General features: G+C 29.7%; 2 long non-coding RNA genes across 2 annotated transcripts; both read left to right on the forward strand.

Moving 5' to 3' along the window:
- Positions 1-2,923: 2,923 nt before the first annotated feature.
- Positions 2,924-4,575, forward strand: LOC143055430 (uncharacterized). The gene is made up of 3 exons (XR_012972029.1): positions 2,924-3,035; positions 3,700-3,828; positions 4,441-4,575. It is a non-coding gene; the product is annotated as an uncharacterized LOC143055430 (long non-coding RNA).
- A 3,050-nt stretch (positions 4,576-7,625) lies between these two features.
- On the forward strand, positions 7,626-9,006 carry LOC143055431 (uncharacterized). The gene is made up of 3 exons (XR_012972030.1): positions 7,626-7,755; positions 8,218-8,346; positions 8,871-9,006. It is a non-coding gene; the product is annotated as an uncharacterized LOC143055431 (long non-coding RNA).

The following is a 9,006-nucleotide window of genomic DNA, read 5'->3' on the forward strand; positions in this document are numbered from 1 at the left end:
ATGCGTTCAAGATAGTCACCAAATTTTAATAATTTAGTGAAAGAACATCATCTATATAGTGGAAAGTAGAGTAAATATCCAGTTACTCTAACATTTGTAACAAAGTACACATGAGTTTCCTAATTAAGTTTGCAAGGAAGCATAACAAATTAACAAGAAATACTATGTCTAGGAGTTTCAGAAAGTATCTGCAATACCCAGAATATCGAAAATGAACAATAGAAGAATTTCATTTTCGTTGTGCTATCTTTACTTTACATTATTGTTATCAGAAGTTTTTTGTTTCATTGAGAAAACAACCCAACGACATCTTTTTAAACAGGGACAATACAGAACACATCGCTAGTTCATCAAACATGCCTTATTAATAGACAAGTATGATACACAGAGGTTATCTGGCCTCGGGTTGTTGTCTCTTTGACACATTCCCCATTTCCATTCTCAATTTTATTTTCCTCTACAAGATGATAATTATATTTACCTTTTAAGGTAGCACAATACAAAGATTTTTCATCCCCAATCAGACATCTTTAAACTGATGTAATTCCATTCATCTTTCTTTAAATATTATAAATGAGGTACCAAAAGAAAGAAGAAGGATTAATCCTTCAAATTGTGATAATTTTATTATGACATAATTATTACAAGCTGTGTTGTACTAGAATCTATAAAATATTTTGGGATGCTATGAAGAACAAAGACGCTAAATTCATTCAAGTGTGGACATCACAATATAGCAACTAATTACATAATAATTAATTTGTAATAATTATTTCATAATGAAATTATCACAATTTAAAAGATTAATCTTTCTTCTTTCTTTTGGTACCTCATTTATAAAATATAAAGAAGGATGAAATGAATTACATCAGTTTAAAGTTGTCTGATTGGGAGTGAAAAAATCTTTGTATTGTGCTACCTTAAATACTATTTAATTTAGTCAAATCCAAACATACGTTTTGTCCTATTACAACATTTCTGTAAAAAATATTATTATAAACTAGTGTCGTTGTTTATAACAAATTTAGAGAATAAAACCTTTTCAAAATGTATGCAACTCAAAACTGATGTTACATGACTAAAGATAAAGAGTACAGAAATTTAGCATTGTTTTAAAATGTCTTTACTAGTACAAATTTTTAAATATACGTCTGACAAAACTCGTTTTAATAAACATGTCTTTAAAATTTACTAAAATAAGTATAATATTAGAAAATTAAAATGAACAAAGAAATCAACATTAAATAATGAAAAATACGAATGTTTTAACAATTCATTGCTTTCATGATCCAAATAATGCCTTGCTCAAGGCCACACTTTAAAATATCTTGGTTTGCCGAAACCCTACCCTTAGGTAGAGACTGTGGGTAGAAAGGTAGGCATTTTTTTTACGGCAAAGAGCAATTGGAGTTTCAGATGTATTTTTGTCTTCGTGCCTCTCTTATTCAAAATAAAGATCACATCAAAACAATAAAAGATTTTGAGTAGGCAGCTTTTGTTTTGGTAGGAAGGGGTTAGGTGTATTACTTTTTATTGCCCTATTTCTCGCAATTTTTACAATACAAAGAGATGTGGCATTTTAAATTTACACAATTCTACTATTTCTTAGATAATTTGAACCTTTTCTAGAAAAAACGAATTACACTACCTGACACACTACCGATTAGTGTTCAAATATAGCATTTCATAGTAAATGGTCACCATTTTTAATTATAAATTGTGATATGATTTCAACTGTCCGCAGGAGATTATGTTCTTTAATGGAAAAAGCACCGTTGTGTTCTTTTAAGGAAACACAAAATTTGCAAATAATGAAATATATCATTTTAAGAAGACATTGTTTATTTAAATGTTTCGTCGTTTTATAATGCATCCCATTTTTATAGAATAAGTTGTTATATTATATAATATATATAAGAAGATGTGGTGTGATTGCCAATGAAACAACTCTTTATCCAAATAACAATTTAGAAAAGTAAACCATTATAGGTCATTGTACGGCATTCAACACGGAGCCTTGGCTCACACCGAACAACAAGCTATAAAGGGCCCAACGGTCTAATCTATATATATAAAAAAAAGTTGCATTCACGATCCTTAACAAGATATTTTTTAATCCAATCGTAATGCTTTATCATTATAACTTATTCTTTCGTTGCAATTTCTCTTCATTTACCGAGTGAAAGCGAGGATATACTTTTGTTTACATTTATTTGACTGGAACACACTGTTAAACAGTCTAAAGATAAATGAATTCATGTTGGTACATATGAGATAAGGCACACTTACAATTCCATTTTAACCAGAGAATACGATTTTTAAATTGTGTGCTAATTTAATGCTCTGTAATATGTGCAAGAATAATTAAATGTTATCACAAATGAAATCATTCAGGTTTAAAACGTTAAGGCCTTACATGAATAACATATTTTAATTTGAGGTTTAGACTAATAAAGACTTTAAAAAAAATGTTATTGTGGGCAGGCAAAGAAACATTTAAAAGTTGCCCGTTATCACATAGCTATTGCTAAGCGTACAAAGATCAAATTTAACCAATACAAACGTTAGTACTTTTTTTCATTAGTAAAAACAAAGCGTACTATATATTAACCAGCTTGTGTGAGAACATTTGATCACCAAATATTGTATAGCCTGGATAAACAAAGTGACAGCGAATTTCTTTCCGAAAAAGCCTGTTACTAGCTGGTCTCAAAAAAATGATTTCATTGCTTTACAATGCATAGGTTTAATTAATGGATAATTCATTTTTAATTTAGGAAATACATGAATGAAACAAAGCAACTAACGTTAACATTTTTACGCGAGAAAATAGCCTATTTCTCAATTCAAATGTCGTTTAACATTTGAATATGAAATATTATTAACTTATGAAGTTCAAGAATTAAAGTAATGTCAAGACCATGTTGAAATATGCTACAAGCGTGTATATTTCTATGAGATAAGGCATTTACAGAATCGAAATTCACACAGGAAGATGAGATTTTCAGTATTTGTCTTTGTTCTGTGTTGTTTAGGTATGTTCGTAACTTGATATAAATTACGATGAAAATTTGTCAGAATGTAACATATAGCATTTTCTTTCCGCAATATTTTCAGCAAACTTATACGTCGGCCAAAACATGCAATGGAATAAGATATTATCTTTAAATACTAGTTACTAATCAAATATGGTTTGTTTCAAAAACTAATTTCGAGCTACCTTTATTGTACCATCCATGTAGTTTGTCAGATATCCAGTGTTATAAAAAAAATACTATGTAGATTTGTATCTTTTTAATATGGATGACTATTATCTATTATCTGTAGTTCAAAAGAAAACAAAAACATAAAAACATTAGAGAATTCAATGTGTAAACGTGTTGTCCATTAATTGTTTAAAAATATATTTGTCTCAAGTTCATCTACGATAATATCTTTTTTTATTTTTATGTACATCAATCAATGGCAATATGCTAATGTATGTATAAAAAAACCAAAGTCAGCTTCTTTCCTTTGACATGTTTGGGAGGCAGAAGTTTCCTCAGTAAGACAGGAAACACTCTATTTAAAGAAAGTCTTCTTGATATTAAGCTTTCATATTTTACAAATTAATATATACTTGTACATTAAAAGGTATAACTTAGTAAGAGATGCTAGTCTTATGTATTGAGCGTTCATTATTTCATATATTGTTTTCAGTGGTCGTCTCCAGTGAATCGTGTCCTAATGGAACGAGTAAGGACTGCCTGCATACTAAGTGTCCTGAGTTAAACTTCAAATTATCGTGCATTGATAATTTTTGCACTTGTGCTGAGATTGGACCTGCTGGTACTTTTTTGTTATATGTTTTATAATTTAATTTGTTAAGAAATATGTATTACATACTGTACAAAATTTACAAAGTTTACAATAAAAAGCAGCTATATAATCATGATAATGATGAGTTGAAGCCGTTCGGCATTTTTTCTTACATCTGTCGTGCAGGTAATTCCTGTTTGCCAATAATTCAAAATTTTTAAATTTCATTGGCTTATATTGTACAATTGAGTTTCTATTTGGTACAAGCAGATTGAGAAAAATGAGATGTAGCGTGTAAGCATTTTGATTTTTGTAGCAGCCACTGTAAATTGGCTTATAATAAGATATTTTAAACACATTCATTGTACAGGGATAGATTTTTCTCAAAGTTGCCAAGGTTTCAATGGAATGAAATGATTAGTTATAAATCAATATACATGTTACCTCAATAAAATGAATACAAAGACGCGGGAATGGGTCTTGTTTTTAATCTTTTACATTTTTTTTCATTTTTCTTTTAATTAAAAAAAAACAATCAAACAAACAAAAAACAAAACAAACAAATTTAACACCTAATTTGCTCTTTTCTATTATTTCGATTGGTTAACTACTCGAAAGATAAACTATTGTTTTATGCTTTAGTTTGCAGGAATAAAGACACATGTCTACAACATAGTCCATGGAACTGTCCACAGAATCGCCGCCATTGTTATGATAATGTGTGTGTCTGTGCACCAACCTTATAATGCAGATACCAATAAAAGGCTTATCATTGTTTGTAGTTGTTTTGTTCGTACTATAATGTACAGAAATGTTATACTATCATAAAATATCAAACGAAAGACGGCTAACACATAAACTAAACACCAACAAACAGTATCAACTGAAGTTATTGTATTAAGGCACGTACAACCTATGTCAACCGATCCTCATTTTGATGGATGATTCCTAACATGCCATTATTAATACTGTTAAAATCATATAGTAATCTAGAAACAAGAAAAGAAATAAAAAAAAATTCTCGACGGGTCTGCTTTACAGAACCTCTTTTTGGACACCTCTGAATCAATATTGGTAGTTTAAAGGGATATCTTGACACATGCTTAAAATAGTATTTCAGAAAAAAACCAATTTCAATTTTTATAAAGATGCCATGTTTTCTATGATTTTTACTCTAGAGAGCATCGGTTTACATGCAGAAACCCAACTTTGTAACTTTTTTTAAAACGAATGGCCAAGGGGTTGAAGATGTTTGAAGAATTTGATAAAATTAAAAAAGGAAACAAAGAGCAGAAAAATGATAATAATATTAACCATTCAATAATTTAGTCACACTCAAACATAGTTTTTGTCCTATTCGAACAATTCATTTAACTTTTATCATTAGTGCAAAATAGTGTCGTTGTTAACAACAAACTTACTTTTTATAGAATAAAACCTATTAAAAATATATACAACGCAGAAATAATGCCACATGGATTAAGATTCAGAATTCAGAAATAACTACATTGTTTAAAGATGCGTATATTACCAACAAATATATTAATAGAGGTCTGGAATAACATGTTTTAACAAAATTGACTCAGAACAAATTCATATTACAATATTAAAATGAATAAATAATTCAGAATAAAATAAAGAATTAGGAATAATGTTCTTGTCACATAATACAAGGTAACACTTTGAGAAGACATTAGTTTTTTTTTCTAAAATGTCCCCCTTTTAATAATACATCCAATTTTCACAGAATTTGAAGTTGAATTGTATGTTTACGCATTCACGATCCTTTCCAAGATCTAAGGGATCTAATCTTTACTCATTGACTAATATTACTTATTCTTTCAGAATAATTTCTCTTGATGAACCGCGTATTATACTTTTGTTTACATTAATTTGACTGACACACTGGGTCAAATATCATGAATAAGTCTAAAGATAAATGCATTCATGCTAGTACATATGAGATAAGAAATACTTACAATCAAATTTGACCAGAGAATGGGATTTTACACTGTAGCATGTATAAAAAATTATCAAATTGTATTAAAAAAGATTTATTCAAAACGTTAAGGATGTACATAATTAATTTATCTTACTTGGGAGTTTAAGCAAATGGAGTCTTAAAAAACAGAAAGTAAGGGAGAGGCAAACAAGTACATCTATTAATTGATGAATGGTTAAGTTCTTAATGAAGGACCAAAAAAACGCATACAAAGATATATACAAACCAAAAAGGATACAGTGTAAGAACAGGAACACTAAATATTTTACAGAACAAATTTACAAAATGGCAAATTTGTTTCTGGTAAAGCATATTACTAGTTATTCCTATATAAAACATGGATAGATATTTTCATTGTTTTACAGTGCAGTTTTATCAGGGGATTAAGCATTTGGATTTAGGAAATATAGAAATGAGTAAAAATCAACTTACATTTTTATTCGAAAAAATAGCATATTTCTTAATTCAAAAGGTGTTCAAAAAATGGAAAACAACACGTTTTATAATTTATTTGGTCCGAAGCGCTTTTCTGGATTTACCTTTCCCGGTAACGCTCAAAGCCAAACATTTGAAATCCTAAGATGTATAAGTACCGAGAATCGTTGAAGAGCTATATGTCAAAAATACCCAAAATAAATAGCCAAATTCATCTAAAGCCAACTTTGCCTGAGGGAGTTGAAACCTTAGTTTCATAATAATTTCAAAATTTATAAACAGACAATTTTAGTAAAGTTTGTTAAATCATGTCAGTACCGAAGCACTGACTACTGAGCTGATGATATCCTCGGGGACTTATAGTCCACCAGCAGAGGTATAGACCCAGTGATGTAAAAAATGGAAAAGAACACGTTTTATAATTTATTGCGTCCGAAGCGCTTTTCTGGATTTACCTTCATCAGTAAAGTAACGCTCAAAGCCAAACATTTGAAATCCGAAGATAGATAAGAATCGAAAATCGTTGAAGAGCTATATGTCAAAAATACCTAAAATAAATAGCCAAATTCATCTAAAACCAACTTTGCCTGAGGGAGTTGAAACCTTAGTTTCATAATAATTTCAAAATTTATAAACAGACAATTTTAGTAAAATTTGTTAAATCATGTTAGTTAGTACCGAAGCACTGTTTGTTAAAATTGAAAATATAGCATTTTCTTTCCGCAATATTTCAAGCAAACAAATATGTATGTCAGTCAGTGCAATGGAATAAGGCGTTAAATACTAGTAAATCAAATATGTTTTGTTTTCAAACATTAATTTCAACATTTATGCTTAAAATCTTATAAATAAAGGCAACAGTAGTATACCGCTGTTCAAAACTCATAAATCCATGGACAAAAAACAAAATCGGGGTAACAAACCAAAACCGAGCGAAACGCATTAAATATAAGAGGAGAACAACGACACAACACCGAAACGCAACACACACAGAAACTGACCGATCATCAGACAAAACACCACGAGAATAACAAATATAACATGAAAACCAAATACAAGAATTTGGGATAGACAAGTACCGTGCCACGTCTTATCTTAATATCTCAAAACCAAGAGAAAACACAAACGACTCAACTTTAAAATACAACACACAGAGAAACGAACAATAATATAACAATGACCATCTTCCTGACTTGGTACAGGACACTTTTAAAGGGGAATAAAAGTGGTGGGTTGAACCTGGTTTTATGGCATGCCAAACCTCGCACTTTAATGGCAAAGTTAAATATAACATTGAAATGACAACATAATATTACAGGACTACAATACAAATAAATAGGAGAACATATTAGACAAAGAAAAACATAAACGTGTGAAGTACAAGTATAAATAGCAATGTCACGAACGTGTTGAAATATGCCACAGGCGTGTATATGTCCGTGAGATAAGGCATTTACAGAAGCGAAATTGATATTGGAAGATGAAAATTGCAGTTTGTTTCTTTGCTCTGTGTTATTTAGGTATGTTTCAATCTTGATATTGCTTACGATAGTCATTTGTTAGAATTAAAAAAAAAAAGCATTTTCTTTCCGCAATATTTCAAGCAAACAAATACATATGTCAGTCAGTGCTATGGAATAAGGTGTTATCTTTAAATACTAGTAAATCAAATATGTTTTGTTTTCAAACATTAATTTCGAATTTCCTTTATTGTACCACTGAAGTAGTTTTTCAGTTATCCCGCTATTTAAAAACTACCATTTACACGCATAATATTTTAATGTAAACAACCATTATATGTAAATCAAAACAAAACAAAATTAAAAAAAAAACATATGAGAATTACATAACAATACGTTGTATAACTATCGAGATGACCAGAATCTTATGTATCGTGCAATCCTTAAACAAATGACAATATGCCTTGTAAGATATGCTAGCATTACAATTGAATGTATGTATTGAGCTTTAATTATTTTCAGTGCTGGTCTCCAGTGAATCGTGTTCAAGTGGAACCAGTAAGGACTGCCTACATACCAAGTGTCCTGAGTTAAACTACAAATTATCGTGCATTGATAATTTTTGCACGTGTGCTGAGATTGGACCTGCTGGTATATATTTTCAATATGTTTTGTATAATATAATTTGTTAAGAAATATGTATTACATACTGTACATAATTTGTTAAGTTTGCGACAAATTACATTTTTATAATGTTGATTTGTAGCCGGTTTGCAAGTTTTTTTTTTACATTTGTCGTGCAGATAATTTCAGTTGCCAATAGTTTAAAAGTTCACAACAGCCATTACTCCATTTTGAAGGATTGGGTTTATATTTGGTACATGCATCTTGATAGTGATGAGATGTAGTGTGTAAGCATTTTGATTTTTGCATCTACAGTGCAACCAATTTGCGGATAGTTCAAAATTTTACAACACTCATTGTGCAAGGACACTTTTCCTCAAACTTTTCAGCAAATAAAACAAAAAATCAAACACAAATGATAAAAAAAAAAATTAAAAAAACAATCAAACAAAAACGAACAAAATCAAAGTCATATTTGCTTTTTTCTATTATTTCTATTGAAAACATGATAAACTACTTTTAAAAAGATAAAAACATGTTTTATGCTTTAGTTTGCAAGAATAGAGATACATGTTTACAACATAGTCCATGGAACTGTCCACAGAATCGGCGCCATTGTTATGATAATGTGTGTGTCTGTGCACCTACTATATAAAGCAGGATACCAATAAAAGACTTACCATTGTG

The sequence above is a fragment of the Mytilus galloprovincialis genome, chromosome 12 (assembly GCF_965363235.1).
Source record: "Mytilus galloprovincialis chromosome 12, xbMytGall1.hap1.1, whole genome shotgun sequence".
Classification (NCBI taxonomy): domain Eukaryota; kingdom Metazoa; phylum Mollusca; class Bivalvia; order Mytilida; family Mytilidae; genus Mytilus; species Mytilus galloprovincialis.